The 20628-nt window shown below is 49.1% G+C and overlaps 1 protein-coding gene across 3 annotated transcripts in view; it reads right to left on the minus strand.

The window, feature by feature from the left end:
* The window catches only part of BTBD17 (BTB domain containing 17), a 58197-nt gene that overhangs the window by 20983 nt on the left and 16586 nt on the right, over positions 1–20628 (minus strand). The window lies entirely within an intron of this gene.

A 20628-nucleotide genomic window follows, 5' to 3' on the forward strand; every position in this document is an offset into this window, starting at 1 on the left:
AAACACTTTCCTTTCAGCTTTGAAACTCCGAGTAGGCTCGATGTCACATTGATGCCCACCACCCAGGCCCTTGCTGTGCTGGTCCTGTCCAGTGGCTCTGCAGTTGCATCTGGGCCCCAAGGAACCAGAGGACCGCCTGAGCCCTTACCACCCACGGGGTTCTCCACTTGTTGCCCTCCACAGGGCCCCCGGGGGAAGGGAAGCCCACAGGGCCCTGCAGATGGCTTCACAAGGGAGCTTCCAATGAAGCTGCCTGAGTACCCAGAGACGTGCCCTCCTCAAGTCCCCCAGGCCCTGAAACTCACCAGCAAGAGGGGACACCAAGGTCAAGGCCAAGGTGGGGCCACCGGGTGGGCAGGGAGTGCACAAAGGGTAGATGTGCTCCGAGGGGCCCAGGGCAGGGACCTGCAGCTAAGAAAATATTTTTAGTGGTTTTTACTGCAGGCACCTACATTCCTGAGTCACTGGAGGGGAGAAGGCCCTGAGTGAGGGGAGGAGGCTCCCCATGCAGTGTTGCCACGAGGAACAGGCTGTGAAAGGAGTTACACATGTGAGGGGAAGTGTGGGCGCACGGTAAGGGCAGACCTTCAAGGGAGCCGGGAGCCCAGAGCCGGGCCGAGGCAGGGATGAGGCGGTGCAGTGGCGAGGCCGGGCCCGGGGTGGCTGCGGGAGGCCCGGTGGGCAGGGCCCCCCACTTCTCTCTCTCCTGCCCTCCCCAGTGGTGGGCCATCTGCGGGGGATGAACCAGGAGCTACCTCTCTGGGCCGGCACCATCTGGGTGGCCAGGAGGTGAGCCAGGGAATGCCAGGGCAGCTGCCAAGTCCTGAAATCACTGTGCCCAGGCCTGCCCTTCCCTCAGAGGGGGCGAGGCGGAGAGGGGAGGCATGTAGTTGAGGAGGCTGGAGAGCTCTAGGGCTCCCTTCAGGGTGGGAGACCTGAGTGCGAGGGTGGAGGATGTGGGGGAGTCAGTGGGGGAGTCCCTGGCTTCAGTTCTCTCGGGGGCAGAGTGCTCTGCAGTGCTGAGCTGCTCCTGGAAGGGAGGATGGCCAGCCAGTCTCCATGAGACTCTCAGCAAAAGCCTCTCTGTTCCTAGATCTGCCATGTATATTGTAAGATCTGGGGCCAGGCTAGTCGGTTACCCCACCATGGCTGGGTGGAACCAGTGGAGCAACTCTCTGACCAGAAGACAAAAATCTCTTTATTGCCAAGGTCCCTGCTCTGCGTCCCAGATGCCAAGCCTCGGGCCCTGTGGAAAGCAGAATTCGAAGATGCTCCATGATCTCCGCCCCTGGGTGTCACTCTTGTGGTTTTTATATTATACGGCAGAAGGAATGTGCAGAGGAATTAAAGTTACTAATCAGCTGACCTTCAAATAGAGTGGTTATCTGGGTGGACCTGACTTAATCACAGGAACCCTTTAAAAGCAGAGACGTTCTCCGACGTCAGAAGGAAAATCAGTGACTCCAAGCATGAGAAGGATTTGATGTGCCATCACTATCTTTAAAAAAGGGGGTGTTGCATGGAAAGGACTTGAGAGCAGCCTCTAGGAACTAAGACAGATCCCCCAGCCAACATCCAGCAGAAAACGGGACCTCAGTCCGACAGCCACAGGGATCTGGTTCTGCTAACAACCTACATCAACTTGGGAGCACATTCTGTCTGAGCCTTCAGTGAGAGCTCAGCCTGAGCAAAACATTGATCTTGGCCTGAGACCCTAAGACCAGTCAAGCCCACCCCAAACTTTTGACCTATGAAACTGTGAGCTAACACATGGGTGTTGAGCCTCTAAGCCTGTGGTAATTTGTTCCTCAGCAATAGACAACTAATAGAGGTCTCAGAACGATGAAGGTTCCAGGTCATGGATGTTGACCCCAGGTGAGAAGAAAAAGAAGCATTCTGATTTCAGCTATAACCTGGGAGTTTCAACCTCATCCGGCACTCCAGCTCCTCCTCCTCCTCATACAAGCATCTGAGTCTTTGTCCGTGTAACTCTTGCCAGAGGCTCCAGCTCCAATCACTGCTCTGGGAAATTTGTCTCTCTCTCTCTCTCTTTTTTTTTTTTCATTTTTCCAAAGCTGGAAACGGGGAGGCAGTCAGACTCCCGCATGCGCCCAACCGGGATCCACCCGGCATGCCCACCAGGGGCGACGCTCTGCCCACCAGGGGGCGATGTTCTGCCCCTCTGGGGCGTTGCTCTGTTGCATCCAGAGCCATTCTAGCGCCTGAGGCAGAGGCCACAGAGCCATCCTCAGCGCCCGGGCCATCTTTGCTCCAATGGAGCCTCGGCTGCGGGAGGGGAAGAGAGAGACAGAGAGGAAAGAGAGGGGGAGAGGTGGAGAAGCAGATGGGCGCTTCTCCTGTGTGCCCTGGCTGGGAATTGAACCCGGGACTCCTGCACACCAGGCCAATGCTCTACCGCTGAGCCAACCAGCCAGGCCCTCTGGGAAATTTAGACACAAGCTATTTATAGACAGACCAATGGAAGGTGAAGAGCACAGCTTCTTAGGCCTAATTATCCAGGTTTCTTATATGTTTGCTTCTCCGCTAACTTCCCCCTGTATTTCTGTCTAGTTCTGATGCTGTTGGATCTTTGAGTCCTTGGCAAAAGCAAAATCCTCGCTAGCAACTTATGTAAGGGGGACTTCCTAGTTTAAGACCCAATTTATTCTTCCAGATAGTCCCCTAAAACTTGGAATGAATTGTTCTCTCTTGATCTCGTGGCTTAAATACCTTGATTTTATCCTTTGGTGGTCAGCTGTCCACCAAAATCCCTTCTTCCTTTTCATAGTATAGGATTGTCACTAAAGAGCAGTGGCTACATTTCCCAGCTGTCATTGCAATTAGGGGAAGTCGTGTGACTAGTTCCCACCAATAGGATGTAAGCAGAACACACACACACACACACACACACACACACACACACACACACTTCTGAGCCACAGCAGTGTGTGCGCCTCCTGTATTTCCCTTCCTCTTCTGCCACCTGGATGTAGATTACAGTGAGACCCTGTGGAATGGTAAAGCCTTGAGATAAAAAGCGCCCGAGTCCCTGAATCACCATGTGGAGGAAAGCCACTGACCGATCAAGTGTTTTATGAGTAAGAAATAAACTCTAAGGCATTTGAACCATTCTACATGCTGGGGTCTATTTGCTACAGTTTTTTAGCCTATCCTTTATATAATACACATCCTTCTACTTGGCCCTCAACCTGAATCGGTTGCACAAGGTGCTGACTAAACTCCTGCGATGAAAGCTTCCAAATCTCCCTGTATTTCACTTTCCCTGCTGGCTGCCATCCCTGTCTTGGTTCGCACTGTCTGCTTGCTCCAAAGTCTGGCTGACTCAGCTGGCCTGGGCCACCATCCATCTGCTGTCAATGAGTGCCTGGCTCACAGAAAAATGCACATTTATTCCCCCCAAACATAGGGTTCTTTTTTTCAGCTAAGGTGGTGCAGCAATATATTTGGAGAACTGAGCTGCTATTCAGCGCATGGCTCCTGGTTACTTTGGGAGGCGGCCAGGGAGCACACCTTTAGCCCTAACTCCCTCAGCAAGAGCCTCCAGGGGTTGGGGAAGGGGTGCAGCAGGGGGTAACAGAGAGGGGGAGGAAACCAGAAGGAGCTGACAATTCTCTCAGAAAGCAATTAAGCATTTCTTAGTGGTCTCAGGGACAACCTCAACTTTTTACACTTTCCCCCAGGGAAGCTGCCTTGGGGAGGAGAGACCATGTAACTGCATTGAGCTCACAGCAGAAAGGCAGCCCCATCCGGCACCAGCAGCAGCATGGGGGGCCTTGGAATGGACCATAGCAGGCCCCAAGATACTAAGAAGCCCCTCCCCACTGTCCATTGCTGAAGCTCAGGACCTCAGCTCAGCAGAGAGGAGAGGCTGGAGTGGAGAACAGGTCTGGGGCTCTACTATAGCTCACAGACGCCATGGCCCAGCTCCCCATGGGGTCAGATGCCCCGGAGGTCATAAAATTACACAGCATCCGTGCTGCAAAGGGCTCCAGGATGCCTCTGCCTCAGCAGTTTCCAATGCAACTTTGCTTTTTGTTTGAGCCTGGAAATGACCGTGGCTGACTCCCCAGGGCCCAGGAATCCAGCCACCGGCTCCTCCTGGCTTCCGTCCGGGAGCAAGACACAGCCAGATGCCCAGGGCAGCACTGACATTAAATATAGCAGCCTGACCTGATGCTGATCACTGGGTCTCTCCATACCTCTCACTGAGCAAGCAAGTGGCCTGAATCCTCCATGGGCAGCTGAGAGTGCGTCTCTGAGGGGGTGAATCTCGTGCAAGATGGATTTAGAAATTTCCACTGAGAATCTTCCCCAATCCCTTTACTGTGGCTCACTACTCAGAGTTCTTTCCAACAACCTAAATTCTTCTTCCTCTATGTTAGGTCCGGTTCCTCTCATTGTCACTTATAAATGACTTTGCTCGTTAGTTATTTGCAAGGGTTCCCTCTCCAAATCTAGCTGAGTTCCTTCCCCGCCTAGTTGGCAAACAGATATGACCGGGTCCTTAGCTGCAAACCCCCATTTTTCCCAGGGGGTCAGGGAGCCAGATTTGACAGGTGCAGTGACCCAGTGCACATGGTGTTGGGCACCCACAGGGAATGCCAGAGACCAAGGTCTCCCCAGGACTGGCAGCTTGGATGACTCCGGGGGCAGAAATAACCTGAGCCTGCTGCCCTTTCCTTCCTGAGAGTGACTCAGCAAGAAGCTGGCAGATAGAAACACAAATCTAGACCTGGACCTTGCAGAAGGGACAGTGGGCAAGATTATAGTCCAGAGACAGGCTAGCCATAGGGCTGGGCATTGAAAAGATGCTCAACCTCACTTAGAATAAGAGAAGTCCAATGAAAATTACACCCAGACCCCATTTCCCACCAAAGAGATTGGCCAAGATCAAAGGTTTGACAACTACCCAAGTTGGCAAGGGTTGGGGAAGGCACTGTCATGCTTCACGAGCAGGATTGTAAACTTACACGGGCTCCGTGAATGGCAGCTTGGCATTACCGACTAAATACACAAATTCTTCAACCCAGCAATCCCACTTCTAGAAAGGTGATGTCTAGCTATGCACACACATTTGTGAAATGACCTAGATGGCATTATTTATAAGAATGATGAGGCACTGGAGGTGCCCTCCATCAGGGACTGATTCCACACTGACGATATGTCCAGTGGCAGGAACAAAGAATTAGAACCAGAGAGGTACAGCTATGGAAATATATCCCAGAGACACTGCAAAGCGGAAAACAAAAGGAAAAGCAAAGCAGGAGCAGAACAGCTGTGCATGCAGCTGGCTGGTTTCAGTTTCCATGAGTGAATGAACAGACTGGCATGCTACTATCTGGGTAAAAAACAAAACAAAACAGTACATATGCTGGTCTGGTTGTGCACGCTTCAGACTATCTCTGGGTGGAGACCCAAGAAACTGGTTTCATGGGTTACAGAGGAGCAAGACTTTTCATTAGATACCTTTTTGCAATTTTACAATTTTGAACTGTGTGAATATATCACTTATGGAAGAAGAGAACACTGTTCACAATATGTGCACTTGGCCTTCATAATGGAACGAAATGACCCCAAACAAGTTCCAGGAGAGAATGAGGTGGTGGAAGGGAGAGATGGTTCCATCTTACGTTCACACGGCATGTCACCTTCCACAAAGAGCTTCATTTGTGTTACCACATTCAATCCTCAGGACAGACCCATTTTTTCAGGTGAGGAGGTGGAGGCTCAGAGAGGTGGCGTGATTTCTCGGAAGTCACACAGTGCATGTTGAGCCAGGATTTGCATTCAGGTTTTCTGGCTCTCCCTCACATCCTTTTGCTATCTCACTCTGTGGCCGGAGAGTCCCGGCGGGCTGGGTCACTGACGTCCTCCTTCCCATCTAGAACATGATCCAGGCCATTGAACATTGGTTCCGGCACCAGCTGTGATGTTGGAAGATGGGATCAAATTCTGGGTCAGCTACATCCTACCTGGGTGACTTTGGCAAAGTCGCTTATTGGGCCGACTCAGTCACTTCCCCTGTGAAACAACAATAATGCGACCCACTTCGAAGGGTTGTTGTGAGGATTCAATGAGCTAAGTAGCAGTAAGAAAACAGGTGCCTGGAAGAACCAGTCCTGGCTTCCTACAGCCCAGAGTTGTCCTCTGACGGATGCCTACTCCCTAGGAATTGTGCAGAAATCAGAAAGAAACACATTGTGCATTCGCTTGTGTTGATTCTGCACCGCAGGCCTGCCAGGCGTTCATTCTCCGTTCCATTCCCCTCCTCTTCCCTCGTTCCTGCTCTGTTTTTCCTTCCTGCTCCTGCACTGTCTCTCTGCAGCCTGAGGAGAGGAGGCCTGAGGGTCGGCGTGGAGATCCAGGCCAACCCAGCCTGCACAGGAAGGAGACGTATGTGCCCAGCCCAGCAGGAGCCCAGTTCTGCCCCTCCTCCCCTCTCCCACAACTCCCCTTAAAATATCCAAGATTGGTTTTCCTTGGAAATTACAACGAACCAGAAATAGACAATGGAGGGGAAGAGGCAACTACATGGCAGTTCTTTCTCTTTCTCTTCCCACTAGATAAGTTTGAACACTAGGTCTTTACCTAGGTATCATCCTTTTTTCTTTTTTATCTATTTATTCATTTTTAGAGAGGAGAGGGAGGGGGAAAGAGAGAGAGAGAGAGAGGGAGAGGAGGGAGAGAGAGAGAGAGAGAGAGAGAGAGGAGACAGAGAGAGAGAAGGGGGGGAGGAGCTGGAAGCATCAACTCCCATATGTGCCTTGACCAGGCAAGCCCAGGGTTTCGAACCGGCGACCTCAGCATTTCCAGGTCGACGCTTTATCCACTGCGCCACCACAGGTCAGGCCTTTTCTTTTTTCTTTTTTGGTAAATAAGATAAGAGTTTGCTTTTCTCTCAAACAGTGGTCTGGAGGTGGGAGGGTCATGTCCTCCGTCAGGGTTTATTCGCCACAGAGTCAGAAAGCCAGGCACGGTGCAGCGTGGGGCCGCTCCCTCCAGCTGTGGAGCTGGCTGTCTCCGTGCCTTTACAGCCATTACAAGTTTCACAGCCCAGAGTGCCTTTTTGCAAGCATTAAAGGGGGTCTCCTTCAGGCAAGTGCAAGTCTTAGTCAAATGGAAGGTAGCTTTGCAGAGGAAATAGAGGCACCCTCTCTCTAGACAGACAAATTCAAAATGACACCTTGATGCAGGAGGCAGCTCCAGGGCAGAGTGGCTGGGGGACATGCTGTGTGTGTGAAGAAAAGGCTTTTTTTTTATGGGTGGACACAGCCCATGGCTTGGAGGCTGGAGAGAGGAATTCACCACAATGTGTGGATTCCTGCAACTCGGTGGAGGCTGTGAAGTCCAAGATCAAGGTGCCAGCATGGTCCCCGCTGGTAAAAGTCCTTCCTGGTTCAAAGCAGGTTCCTCCCGCCTGTGTCCTCACGGAAGGGAAGGAGGATATCGTCCTTTACAGAAAGAAAATATTGACAAGAAGAACCCATTTCCTTCTTACGTCGGTCTCCCCTTCCTTGTTCTTACCTTTTTGAAATGAACATGTAAAATGTCAATGGAGACATTTTTGTCACAAGCAGGGATCGCTGTCAGCATCTAGCGGGTACAGGTCCCCATGACTCTGTCCCCAGTTTCGATTAATTTGCTAAAGCAGCTCACAGAACTCAGGAAAATTGTTTGCTTACTAGAATGGTGGTTTATTACAAAGGATATCATAAAGGACACAGATGGACAGACAGAGGTACAGAGGGCAGCACCAGACCTCTGTTCAGCAACCTCGGTACTTGTGTTCTGGCTGAGAAAGAATTCAGAGCCAAGACTCAAACTACAACAGAAAGTTTATTTAGAAAGCAACAGAGGTAGAAGTGGGCCGTAGAAGAAATGGGTTCAGTAAACAAGTTATAGAGGCAAAAGAAGGGCCCTTGGAGCTCAGGAGAGAGAGAGGGGGGCAAGGGAAATGCCCAGGGGAGGGGGGGGGAAGGCTTCAGTCCCTGTGGAACTAGGAGCTTCATCTTCCCGGCACATGGAGGCACCGGCCCAGAAGCTCATAAATCTTGTTGTTCAACTATTTTTATACAGTTTAACCGCCAGCATTGCCCCCAGCACTGTCCCCATCGCAGCCTTCCAGGTGACCAACCCCGCCTAGAGGCTGTGCAGGGATCCTAAACAAGTCACCTCAAACTCAAGGCTTGTTAGGAATATCAGAAGACACTCCTATCCCTTAGAAAATTATAAGTATTTTAGGAGCACTGTGCCTGAAGCAGGGTAAAAGCAAGTATATATAGTAGTTCTCATACCACAAGGTATATAGACTTATGATGCCCTAACTCGCTTTTTTTTTGTAATTTTTACTTTATTTTTTTATTCTATTTATTCATTTTTAGAGAGGACAGAGAGAGGGAGAGAAAGACAGAGAGGGAGAGAGAGGAGAGAGAGACAGAGAGAGAGAAGGGGGGAGGAGCTGGAAGCATCAACTCCCATATGTGCCTTGACCAGGCAAGCCCAAGGTTTTGAACCTGCGACCTCAGCATTTCCAGGTCGACGCTTTATCCACTGTGCCACCACAGGTCAGGCCCCAACTCGCTTTTTCTAGGTAAGGCTTTGACTCTCAGATCAGACTTTGGGAGCTTGTAAGACAGGGAGAAATGCTGATTTTATAGAAAACTCAAAACAGGCACCTCCTAGAGAGAATAGCTTGTATTTTTTTTCTTAGGGAATGTGGAGAATGCAAATTTGCTTTCTTTTACTCACACAGAGTTGATAAGTGTTTGTAAAAAGATGCATAGTCTAAGGCAGGGGTAGTCAACCTTTTTATACCTACCGCCCACTTTTGTATCTCTGTTAGTAGTAAAATTTTCTAACCGCCCACCGGTTCCACAGTAATGGTGATTTATAAAGTAGGGAAGTAACTTTACTCTATAAAATTTATAAAGCAGAGTTACATCAAGTTAAAGCATATAATAATAATTACTTATCAAGTACTTTATGTCGGATTTTCACTAAGTTTGGCAGATTAAATCTTTATAAAACAACTTACTATAGTTAAATCTATCTTTTTATTGATACTTTGGTTGCTCCGCTACCGCCCACCATGAAAGCTAGAATGCCCACTAGTGGGCAGCAGGGACCAGGTCGACTACCACTGGTCTAAGGAATGCCTTCCACCGGCTTACAAGGACAAATTGCATTCAATTCTTTGACAGCAAAATGATCACACACTTCTGACTTATCCTAATGGAATGTGATAACACTTGTCTTTCATCAGGTTGAATCACTTGCCAGAAACTTCATATATAATTTTTTTTCTAAAGGTAGAGTGGGAATACATCTTGTCTTGCTCTGTGATTTTTGGGTCTGAATACATCGTCCTCCAATCCTCTGGTTTCCAGAACAGAAAAGGCAGTGGCTCAACACCAAAGCTGACAGCAGGATAGATGTGGAGTGGGTTATGCCGGTCCTGCTGGTCCCACCAGCGCCCTTTCCCCACTGGCCTCCTCCCTGGAACTGGAGGGCTCGCTGACCTTCCACCTTCCACGCCTCGGCCCTCTATCCTAGCTGCTAGACTTGGGGCAAAGAATTTGACTTCCTTAGTCCCCACATGGCAACCATGTCCTCATGAAATGGTTGCAGGACTTGAATGATCATACACAGAAATGTCTGGGCACGCTGTCAGGGGTGGCTTCTTTAGGGAGGGACTGGGGTAAGCAGGGAAGAGGGGGCATGAGGACATCTTATCTTCAAACAGCTCGTATTTGTTTAAAAATGTTTAATAAGTACGAATTACTTTTGCGATTTAAAAAAAACTTGTAAATGCCTGACCTGTGGTGGCACAGTGGATGGAGCATCAACCTAGAATGCTGAGGTCGCTAGTTTGAGGCCTGGACTTACTTGGTCAACACGAAAAGCATCTGCACCAGATTGATGCTTCCCACTCTCCTCCACCCTCCTCTCTTTAAAATTAATAAATAAAATCTTTTAAAAAAATTTGTAAATGTCCACAGTGACTAAATATATTAATGTAATAATGTATTTTGTAGTCTTCAAGAAGTTTCCAGCTCTGCTAAGCTGCAGGCGACTCTTCTACCCCTGTGTGTGGGCCATTCGGTCCTGCGTGGAAACTTTTAGTCCGAGGGTGTCAACGAGGTCAGCTAGGACAGGGACCTGGGTTCCAGGGGCCATGGGAGAAAGAGGAGGCAGGCTCCACATTGGCTGTGAATCTCGCTGCTCCTCCTTTCCCCCGAGCTCCAGGTATGCGACATATGCTTCTCCCTGGCTATCTGGCCAGACCAGCCAGCAGGCAGGGGTCATGGTGCCAGAGGGACTCCACAGAATAGAATGGAGTCAGCACAGAACACATTTTAAAAAATCAATCGTTGAGCAGCAACTGAGTAGAGTGAGGGGGCTGGGCACCGGGGCCACCCTCCCAAAGAGCCAGCGTGCAGCTGGGGGTTCTGGGTGTGCTGATGGCTCAGCGGGCACCCAGGCCAGCCGGGGCCAACTGTATTCAGTGCCCAAGGGCACAGCAGGGAGCTGGCACACCTTCGCCAGGCAAAGGGCGGCGAGGAGGAATGGGGCCGTGTGCATTTGTGCTTGTTTATTTGCTGTTTGAACTCCTCGCACACGGATGTGGGTACTGATTTCCCCGGGTGGCTGGAGTCTACACAGGACAAGCCCTCACCACCCCTCCCAGGTCGAGGAAAGAGGCTGGGGACGGCAGCTACGGAGAGCCCAGGACACCTCTGTTGTTCCTGATGGGGATGTCCCCACTGACTGGGGCAGAGACAGGAGGCAGGTCCCCAGGATGTCTCCCTGAAAGGGGGAGAGAGGCAGGGGTGGCAGGGAGCCTGGGCCCCTCCAGTTGGCTGCAGGGACGAAGCCACATTAACAGCTAAGCTCAGGTTACAGAGCTCTCAGCCCCTCAGGAATGCACTTCCTGCCCCCCGGGGACTCTGCCATCACTTATAGGTGTGGGGGGGAAATTCCTTGAGTACTGGGAACAAGTTTTATCCTGTCCTTCTGATCAGCCAGGGACCTAGGGGACCAAGAAGACTGAGGGAGACAGTGTTCACTGCAGCTGCTCAGGACCAATGACACGCGGGGAGGGAGTGAAGGACACCCAGGCCCTAAGTTAGCACCACTTCCGACCTCAACCCTTTCTCATCGTGGACAAGTCCAGCCCGCTAGGTTGGGAGAGACATCAACCCATCCCCTCCAAAAGGCTATCCCTTACTCAATACGCAGATCTCTGCCCCTCTCCATTGGGGAATCATCTGGCGCAGAGAACAGCCTGGGCAGTTCCCCTAATTCAGGAGTCAGCAGTTTCTGTGAAAGGCCAGATAGCAGAGACTTACAACTTTGTGACCAGCGGTCCCCATCACAGCTATTCAATTCTGCCCTTGTAGCATGAAAGCAAACAGACAGCATGTCAACAAATGTCTGTGGCTGTGTTCTAATAAAACTTTATTTATAAAAACAAGTTACAGACCGAGTTTGGCCTGTGAAGTGTAGTTTGCTGGCCCTGTTAGGGCAGGTCTGAGCATCCCTCAGGATTGGTCCTTCTTGCTAAACTCCTATGGACCTGCAGTAGCCATCCCAGGTTCCCCAAGAGCCTCGTCCACCACTGCAGAGAGGAGGAGAGCTTGTATGGGGGGAGATGAAGCAGTTGTTCGCTAAGATGAGCACCCTCACCCCACCCCTGTAACTCATTCCACCCTTGGCCAAATGCTCGCGCCCACTTAGACACCATCTCTCAGAGGGTATGTGTGTCTAGAAAACAGACTAGAGGCCTGGGGAGGAGCCATGGGGCTTTCATCAGCGCCCAGGAGCAGAGATATTTTTATTCCTATTCACAACATTTTGGGTTTAGGATTGGGCTACAGTGGGAAAAACTAGGTTCGAGTCCCAGAGCTGTTGCCATTTACTAACCGAATGACCTTGAGCAAGTTATATAATCTCTCCCAGGTTTAGTTTCCTTGTTTTACAAAATGGAAATAAAAATAGTGCTTGGTTCCTGGAGCTGTAAGGTTTAGATCAGATAACCCATGGAAAGCATTTAACACAAGACCTAATATAAATGGGCAAGACCAGACCTGTGACTAAGACATTTGGCTCACTCTCTGGGCACCGTTCATGTGCCAGACCTGAGCTAGCAACTGCTAAGTCAGATCTCACCTAAAACTCCTAAGAACCTATGATGTTCCCCATGTTCCCGGTGGGGAAACTAAGGTTCAGAGAAGCAGAACTTGCCCCCAGGCATGCAGATTTGCTTTGGTCAGAAAGGAGCAATAAGAATAAGTGACTTTACCTGGAACACTGACTGTCCTGAGTGGAAAGAGTCTTTGGAGGTTATTGGGTGAATATCCCATGCCCCCATGTGCTGGGGGGAATGGTATCTCTCAAAAATTCATGTCTACTGGCCAGGACATGGAAACAACCAAAAAGCCCATCAATAGATGACTGGATAAAGAAGATGTGGCACATATACACTATGGAATACTACTCAGCCATAAGAAATGATGACATCGGAACATTTACAGCAAAATGGTGGGATCTTGATAACATGATACGAAGCGAAATAAGTAAATCAGAAAAAAACAGGAACTGTATTATTCCATACGTAGGTGGGACATAATAGTGAAACTAAGAGACATTTATAAGAGTGTGGTGGTTACGGGGGGGGAGGGGGGAATGGGAGAGGGATAGGGGGTGGGGAGGGGCACAAAGAAAACAAGATAGAAGGTGACAGAGGACAATCTGACTTTGGGTGGTGGGTATGCAACATAATTGAACGACAAGATAACCTGGACTTGTTATCTTTGAATATATGTATCCTGATTTATTGATGTCACCCCATTAAAAAAAATAAAATTATATAAAAAAAAAAAAAAAAAAAAATTCATGTCTACCTGGAACCTGAGTTTGACCTTATTTGGAAATAGGGTCTTTACAGAAATAATTGAGGTCAAGATTGAGATAAAATCACACTGGATTAAAATAGGCCCTAAATCAAATGAGATCATCTCTATAAGAACAAGAAAAGGACACAGGGCAACGTAGAGAGGAAGCCAATATGAAGACGGAGCACAGACCAGAGCGAGGCATCCACCAGCTAAGGGTTGTTGGGAGCCACCAGGAGCTGGGAGATAGGACGTAACGGATTCTCCCTCGGGCTCCTCAGAAGGAACAAAGCCTGCTGGCACTTTCATTTTGGACTTCCAGCCTCCAGACCAGGGAGAGAATAAATTTCTGTTCTTTGAAGCCACCCAGTTTGTGGTCATTTGAACGCAGCCACAGGAAACAAATACACCACATGGGAACTTTCGAGGTGGCTCCTGGTGTCTCTGGTATTCGGCACACTCTGAGGACCCTGATGGCACTATAGGATGACACAGTGAACAGGGACAGGACACAGGAAGGGAGAAATCAGCCTGTGGGACATGGTCGTCTTGGAAAGCCAGGGAGGATAGTGCAAGTTTATTTATTTATTTATTTATTTATTTATTTATTTATTTATTTATTTATTTATTTAATTTTTTTGTGACAGAGAGAGAGAGAGAGTCAGAGAGAGGGACAGATGGGGACAGACAGACAGGAAGGGAGAGAGATGAGAAACGTCAATTTTTCATTGCAGCTCCTTAGTTGTTCATTGATTGATTTCTCATATGTGCCTTGACGGGGGTGGGGGGGGGGGCTACAGTAGACCGAGTGATCCCTTGCTTGAGCCAGTGACCCTGGGTCCAAGCTGGTGAGCCTTGCTCAAACCAGATGAGCCCACGCTCAAGCTGGCGACCTCAGGGTTTTGAACCTGGGTCCTCCACATCCCAGTCCTACACTCCATCCACTGTGCCACTGCCTGGCCAGGCCATGGTGCAAGTTTAAGGAAGGTCACCACTAGGAGCCGGGAAGTGGAGGGCAAGTCAGGAAATAAATGGGAGCAGTGAGGCTGGCGAGCGAGGCTTGGTCTCCTCTATACACGAGAACTGCAAATAAACAGGCTGGTGACAAGTTCTTTATTAAAGAGAGATAGCCGAGTCAATGGAAGGATTGTTTCGTTGGTGTCTCTCTCCCACTCCAGCTGCCCTCCCCACCCCCACATGGGGGCTGTGCCTACACAGCTGTCCAGCAGACGGTCGGACACCACTCCCACAAAGCCATCCAACAGCTTGGTCAGAGCTGTGGTCAGGATGTGTGAGTGTGGCCAGGCTGGGTGGTGGCCATGGAGAGGTCTCCATATCGCAGTCCCTGACCTTGGTGCCCCAGGGCTTGTGCTTACCCATCACTCAGGGAAAGCCAGCAACACCTGGGTGATGGGGGTGGGGACTAAGGCTGCCCAGTGGCTTTTCTATTCAGGGTTTCTTCTTATCCCCACACTTTTGCTGAAGCCAGGCCCCCCACATTGTCATAGCAATAGCTTTTCTAGCTGGACAGTTCAGGAGCCTGAGGGGTGAGGACTATCTCTTGTTGCGCGTCATAGCTTGCCTCCAAAGGTGGTGGCCATTGATTCCTGCCCTCCTAATATGTACATGTCACCGCCCTATTCAGTGGGAGAGTCCATTCTTCCACCACCTTGCATCCGGGCTGCCTGCGGCTCTTTGGCCAACAGAATACTGTGAAGTGATGCTAAACCATACCCGCACCCAGCCCTGGAGAGACCGGCCATTTCTACCTGCTTTTGGAGTCATGAGCTGCCACTTAAGAAGCCAAAGCCACACTGCCGGAGAGAGAGGCCACATGGACGAGCCTTGAGCTACCATCTCTGACATCCGGCCCAGCCAGGCCTTCGGATGACCACAGCCCCAGCTGCACTCTGACTGTGACTGTAGAGACCCACCCTCATCGCTGAGGAAGAACTGACCAACTGAGCCCTGTCCACCTGTAGAACCAGGAGTGATACAAATGAATTACTGTGTTAGGCACTAAAGTTTGGGGTATTTATTTACACAGACCTCAATGACAGTAGTCTCCTGAAAGATTCATCCTCCCCCAGTCTTAGTCACAGGCTATTCTGGGGCAACAGGACCTCCAAGCTCCAAAGTCCACGGTTCCTCATTGACAACTTGACCCCATAGTCTCCCAGGGAACCAGCCTTGGTTGCGGGGCAGAGTTGCTGGGAGGTGCTGCTCCCTCTGGGGATGGTAAGAAACCTTTAAATTAAAATCAACAAATATCTGGAAAGCAGCTAGGATGTTCATGGCTCTCTGAGCAACTCAAAGAGACATACTATGCCTTTTATTTGAATAGCATTAAACAGCTTAGCAAGCACTCTAACATATTGAACTGCATTTCACCCGTGACAACCATAAAAGGTAACAGGGCAGGCATGGTTACTTCTGTTGTAGAACAGGAAGCTACATAAGACCATAAGACCATACCAATAGGTGTGGCAGAACCAGAGCTGGAGGCCAGGTCACCTGAAGACTCATCCACAGGCCTCCTTCACACTCACACTATATCCCTATTGTCCCCAAATCATCCTGGATAGCAGTTTGGGGCTTGGTCAGGCCCATTTTCCCAGGTTGAAGGAACAAAGAATTAGGGAAAAGAAACCACCCATGGGCACTAAATGTTCTAAATGTGGTAGTTATGGGCACTCTGAAGTCACTTTCCTGGGTTTAGGTGTGGCTCTGTCTTATAGTTCTAGCAACTTCACAGTTACTTTCCTTGCTGAGTCTCAGTGTCTGCATCCGTAAAGGGAGACGTACTATTTCAGAGAGCCATAGTGAACCTCTGCATCTGTAAAGGGAGATGCACTATTTCAGAGAGCCATGGTGAACCTAGGGGGAGAGGAGGTTCCTTAAACGATAGAGCACAGTGGAGGTGACCCTCAGTGATTCTGGAAGCTACATCACAAAGTGCAAGCTCTTTGCCTAGCTCTCCAGGAAGTAGTCTGTCCTCCCCCAGGCTGCCATGCTGTGAGGAAGCCCAACTAGCCCCCATGGGGAGGCCACAGGAGAGGCCCCGAGACCACAGGAAGAGAGAAAGAGGTTTGCCCAGCCCCCGGCTGTTCCAGAACCATCCACTGATGGCAACTGTATGAAAGACTGGAGGCCAGAACCACCCAGCCAAGCCAAGCCCTTCCTGAACTCCTCACTCAAAGAAACCTTGAGAGATAAGAAAACAGTGCCTGCTGTTTGAAGCCACTATGCTTTGTGGTTATTTGTTACACAGCAATAGATAACTGGAACAGAGGTGGTTGGAAGGTTTAGTGGGTTGAATGCTGTCTCTCCCATCCTCCCCCCCCCCCCACAAAGATATGTTCTCTTGGAAGCCCAGAATGTGACCTTATTAGAAATAAGCATCTTTGCAGATGAAATTAAGATAAGGATTTTGAGATGAGATCTCCTTGGATTAAGGTGGGCCTTACATCCAATGACAAGTGTTCTTCTAAGAGACAGAAAAGAAGACAAAGAGAAAAAGGTCCAGCGAAGTCAAAGGCAGAGATGGAGTGACATAAGACCACAAGCCAAGGGATGCCGGGAGCTACAGAAGCTGTAAAAAGCAAGGAAGGATTCTCCCCTTTGAACCTTCAGAGGGAGCATGACCCTGCTGACACCTTGACTTTGGACACCTAGACTCCTGAACAGTGAAGGGACACATTTCCGGTAATTTAAGCCACCAAGTTTGTGGTAGTTTGTTATGGCAGCCAGAGGGAATTACCACCAGGGGCCAGAGGCAGTGCAGGACCTGCTGCTATATCACGACAGAAGTGCTCCTCAGGGGAACAGGAGGACAGGTGTTTCCAATCAGGACTTTGGACGATGCCCAGCGCCTGTTTGCCACAGCTGGAGTAAGGCCCAGAGCAGACAGGGGGATCAGGTCAGGAGGCAGAGCGGAGCGGCTTGCCACCCAGCTGTCTGTCTCTGGTAGTTCCTTATGTGAACAGAAAAGTTCGCATAAAGCAAAAATAAGCAACAGTTTGAACGACCGGTCAGGGGCCCCCAGTTTCTTGATCCTGGAGTTCATTCATTCCTCTTCATTCCACTTTTTGGGAGAATGTACCCAAAATTCTACTTCTTAAAAATCTTGTGTGGATTTGCGATTAAATCACCATCCAGCTGGAGTTTGTGTAACCAAAACAAGATGCTTCACAGAAGCATGGACACCTGCTTGCAGTAAGTTTTTTAAAAGGAGCTGCAAAACTCCAGTGCTGACAGGGACCAGGCAGGCAACCTGAATGAGAGAGCTGGGGGTGACAGCATAGGGAGTGGTGGGGAGCAGGGCAAACTGAAGCTGTCTAGGTGAGGAGTGCTACATGCGAATGTGGACCCAGAGCTGCCACATCTCCCAGTTTCCCGAGAGTAGCTGGAAATCCAGACTTTTATGAAACACCTGATGTAAAAAGCAGAACAGTAAAACATTGGATGGATAAAACAAAACATGTTTGCAGGTTGAAGCGGGCCTGAGAGCAACAGCTTGTGACATCTGCATCTGTGACCACCTCAGTTAGCCTGGCACTATAGATGCCCTGCACTGCCTTCTCACATCGTTCAGTGGGTCAGCCACCAATTCTAGAGTTTCTGACTCCGCCTGGAACAGGACTTGCATCTGATCTCTCTACACCTTCATTGCCTTCAGCTCCCCAACAGAGGCGGCACGCCTAGTAGTTAAGAGCGCGTGTTCTGGGGTCAACCATTACTTACTAGCTAATGGCCTCGAACAAGTCACTTCAGCCTCTCTGTTTCCTCCTTTATCCTTATTCCTTTAAGAATCATATGTCCACCTTATAGACCATTGGGAAGAGCAAAGAAATTAACACATAACATATATAGTCCCTGGCACACGGTGAACATTAGTTGCTGTTATTGTTAATCCAAATTCGGAGGGACCCGAAATATGGAAGACAGGAACAAGGTCCATCGTTACACATTAAAGCTTTATTGTCTAGCTTGGCCAAGCGGCGGCAGCTCCAACAGAAATCTGAGGGAGAGCGCGCCGGCCCTTTGTTCTACTTAGTTTTTATAGTTTTGTAAGTGGGAAGTACAGAAGCAAAAATTGCAATTAGGAGCCCCTTACCGCTATTGGTTATAGTCATATGTCATTTAACATGATAGGACCACGTTCAATTTGCAAACCATACATCATTTTGGAGAAAACAAAATTTACAAGTCAACACAATGGTAGAAAGATGTCTCTTTACATATTAAGAGGCCTTCCTATATTTTCTAGTGTTCATCCGGCCATCTCTCTGTCCAGAGTCAGATGTATTAACCACATGTATTTACATAAGAGAGGTAGTTTCCGTGGGGACAAATGCCCGCAAATGGCTCATAGTTATAAGAAAAGGTTTATTTTGGCTTTTCTCTCCCTGCACCTGGCTAGCCATTCACTCCTTTCCCCACAGGTGTGGTGGAATGTCAGGGAATCCATGCTTTCCTTCCCTTTTCATTTACAATACAATGGCAAGAGCCATCCTGGTTATGCCAATCACACAGTACAGAGACTATTTCTCACAATTTCTCTGCACACCTTAACCCAAATTAATAAAATGTTCTCCAAGCCTCCTAAAATATTAATATTAATTCTGTAGCCTTTGGTACTTTACAACACCTGCAGGTGAAATGGCTCAGTGGCTCCTCATTATTATATAGGAGAGAAAACAGATCAAGAAACAGATCAAGAAAACAGAGGTGATGGGAGATTTCCATGGCCACACAGCCAGCTACCCAGCAGTCAGCTGAGGGTTGAATCCAGGTCTCCTGACTCCCTGTCCAGTGCTCCTGGCCTAACTGAACTTCACCTCCATCATCCCACCCCAGGACGTTTAGCTGTGAAGCACTGTCAGCTGACTGTCCACACTGTGCTGGGGGGTCAGGGTAGGGAGACAGCCAGTTGGGTCAGACTGTGGCTCTGGCCCTGAAGGAGAACACTTCAGCCCCTGCAGGACAGGTGTTGGACAGGCGAGGCACCCCCCGAGGGGACTTTCTAGATCACATTTCATTGCCAGAGTGGGTCCAAGGACAGGAAATGACCGTTCCAGCCTTGGTTAGGAAACGGCCAGGATAGCAGGACAACTGTTTTGAAATGCAATATGGTTTAGGGCAAAAGGGATGTTGGGAGTTCACCTCTACTGCATGGGCTGCTTTCGTTTAAGCAGATCAAAATGACCTTGGACAAGCAGAGGCCCAGGAGCCGGAAGCAGATTAAGGTCAGTTGAGGCTTCAGGCACAGAAGTAAATACTGGGCCCCTTGTCATTAGAAAAATGTGTAGAGTTGGGGTTTTGTGGGGCCCTTCAGAAGTCGGGGCCCAGGGCGCGCACCAGGTTAAATCCGCCTCTGCCAGGAGCCACGAGTCCCCTAGAAGTGCCCATTCCCCTTTTTCCTCTAAGTCTGGGTGCAGGACCCACGTCTGACAGCAGGAAGCAGCCAATGGTTGCAGTGACTGAGGCAATGGGAAAAAAGGCACAGAAATAAATGCAGTGGCATTTAAACTCTACCTTTGAATGAGCAGTATCACCTACGAAAATTGGATGCAAAGAACCTCCAGCTGCACTTGTCATCTTCCACTGCTGCCTCAGGGCTAGGAGGAGCCCTGGCAGAACATCAAGGAAGGTGACTGGGTGTGGTTTTTCCAAAACTGTCACCAAACAGTGGCAGAATACCCATCCCAAAATATGCCTCTTTAGCATAAGGATGATACTGTACTGAGCTGATTCTTTTGAAAAACAGCCTACTCTGGAGGCGCTCTGAAAAGTCAGTTACCCTTTTGTAAAGGAAATTTACATTTATAAAGAAAAAGATGGCTCTAAAAATCAGGAGAATCTTATCAAAAGAGAAAACACCTACCTAAATCTGTATAACAAGATTCACTCTTGTTTATCATACTTTTCCTGGACACCCTCCCTATACTGACTCCCCCCCCAAAAAAAACACCCCTCTTTCTGTTGTCTTTAGCTGAAGATGTTTTTTAAGTCTGAATTCTAAGCTACCTCTTTAAGTTAACTCATTTTCCCTCGGGTATCTCTTATGTATGTATGCATCAAGTATACATGTTAATAAATGTCTGTTTTTCTCTTGTTAATGTACCTTTTGTTATAGAATTCCCAGCAGAGCACTTAAAAGGGTAGAGGAAACATTATTCTCCCACCCCGTCCCCCACCACATTGACCAAAAATGCCCCACATAGTAATGGCACCCAAGGCCATTACATCATAGTCCACTGACGAGACTTTTCTCTGGAGCCTTACTGTGTCTAGAAAGTGGAGTTGGCGTGTAATGGGGGCAGGACAGCACACCAATGAGAAATAATTCAGGCCCTAATCAGGGAGCTCAGCTGGTCAAGGGTGTGGTCCTGATATGCCACGCTTGTGGGTTTGCTCCCGGTCAGGGCACATACAAGAATCAACCAGTGAATATGTAAATAAGTAGAACAACAAATCAATGTCTCGTTCTCTCTCTCTCTCCCCCCTTCATCTCTCTGTAAAAATCAATCAATAATAATAAAAAAAAGACATAAATAATTCAGTAACTTCCTCTGACCTCCCGGAAGAGGAAACCTACAAAGGGTCTGCCTCAGAAAAATGTTTCTGGGCACTTGTCTTTCGGACTTGTTCACACTTTCTTCCTGAGCTCTGGCCCTTCCCTCTTCCTGAGATCCAACAGGCAAGAATTTAG

The sequence above is a fragment of the Saccopteryx leptura genome, chromosome 5, assembly GCF_036850995.1.
Source record: "Saccopteryx leptura isolate mSacLep1 chromosome 5, mSacLep1_pri_phased_curated, whole genome shotgun sequence".
NCBI classification, from domain to species: Eukaryota; Metazoa; Chordata; class Mammalia; order Chiroptera; family Emballonuridae; genus Saccopteryx; species Saccopteryx leptura.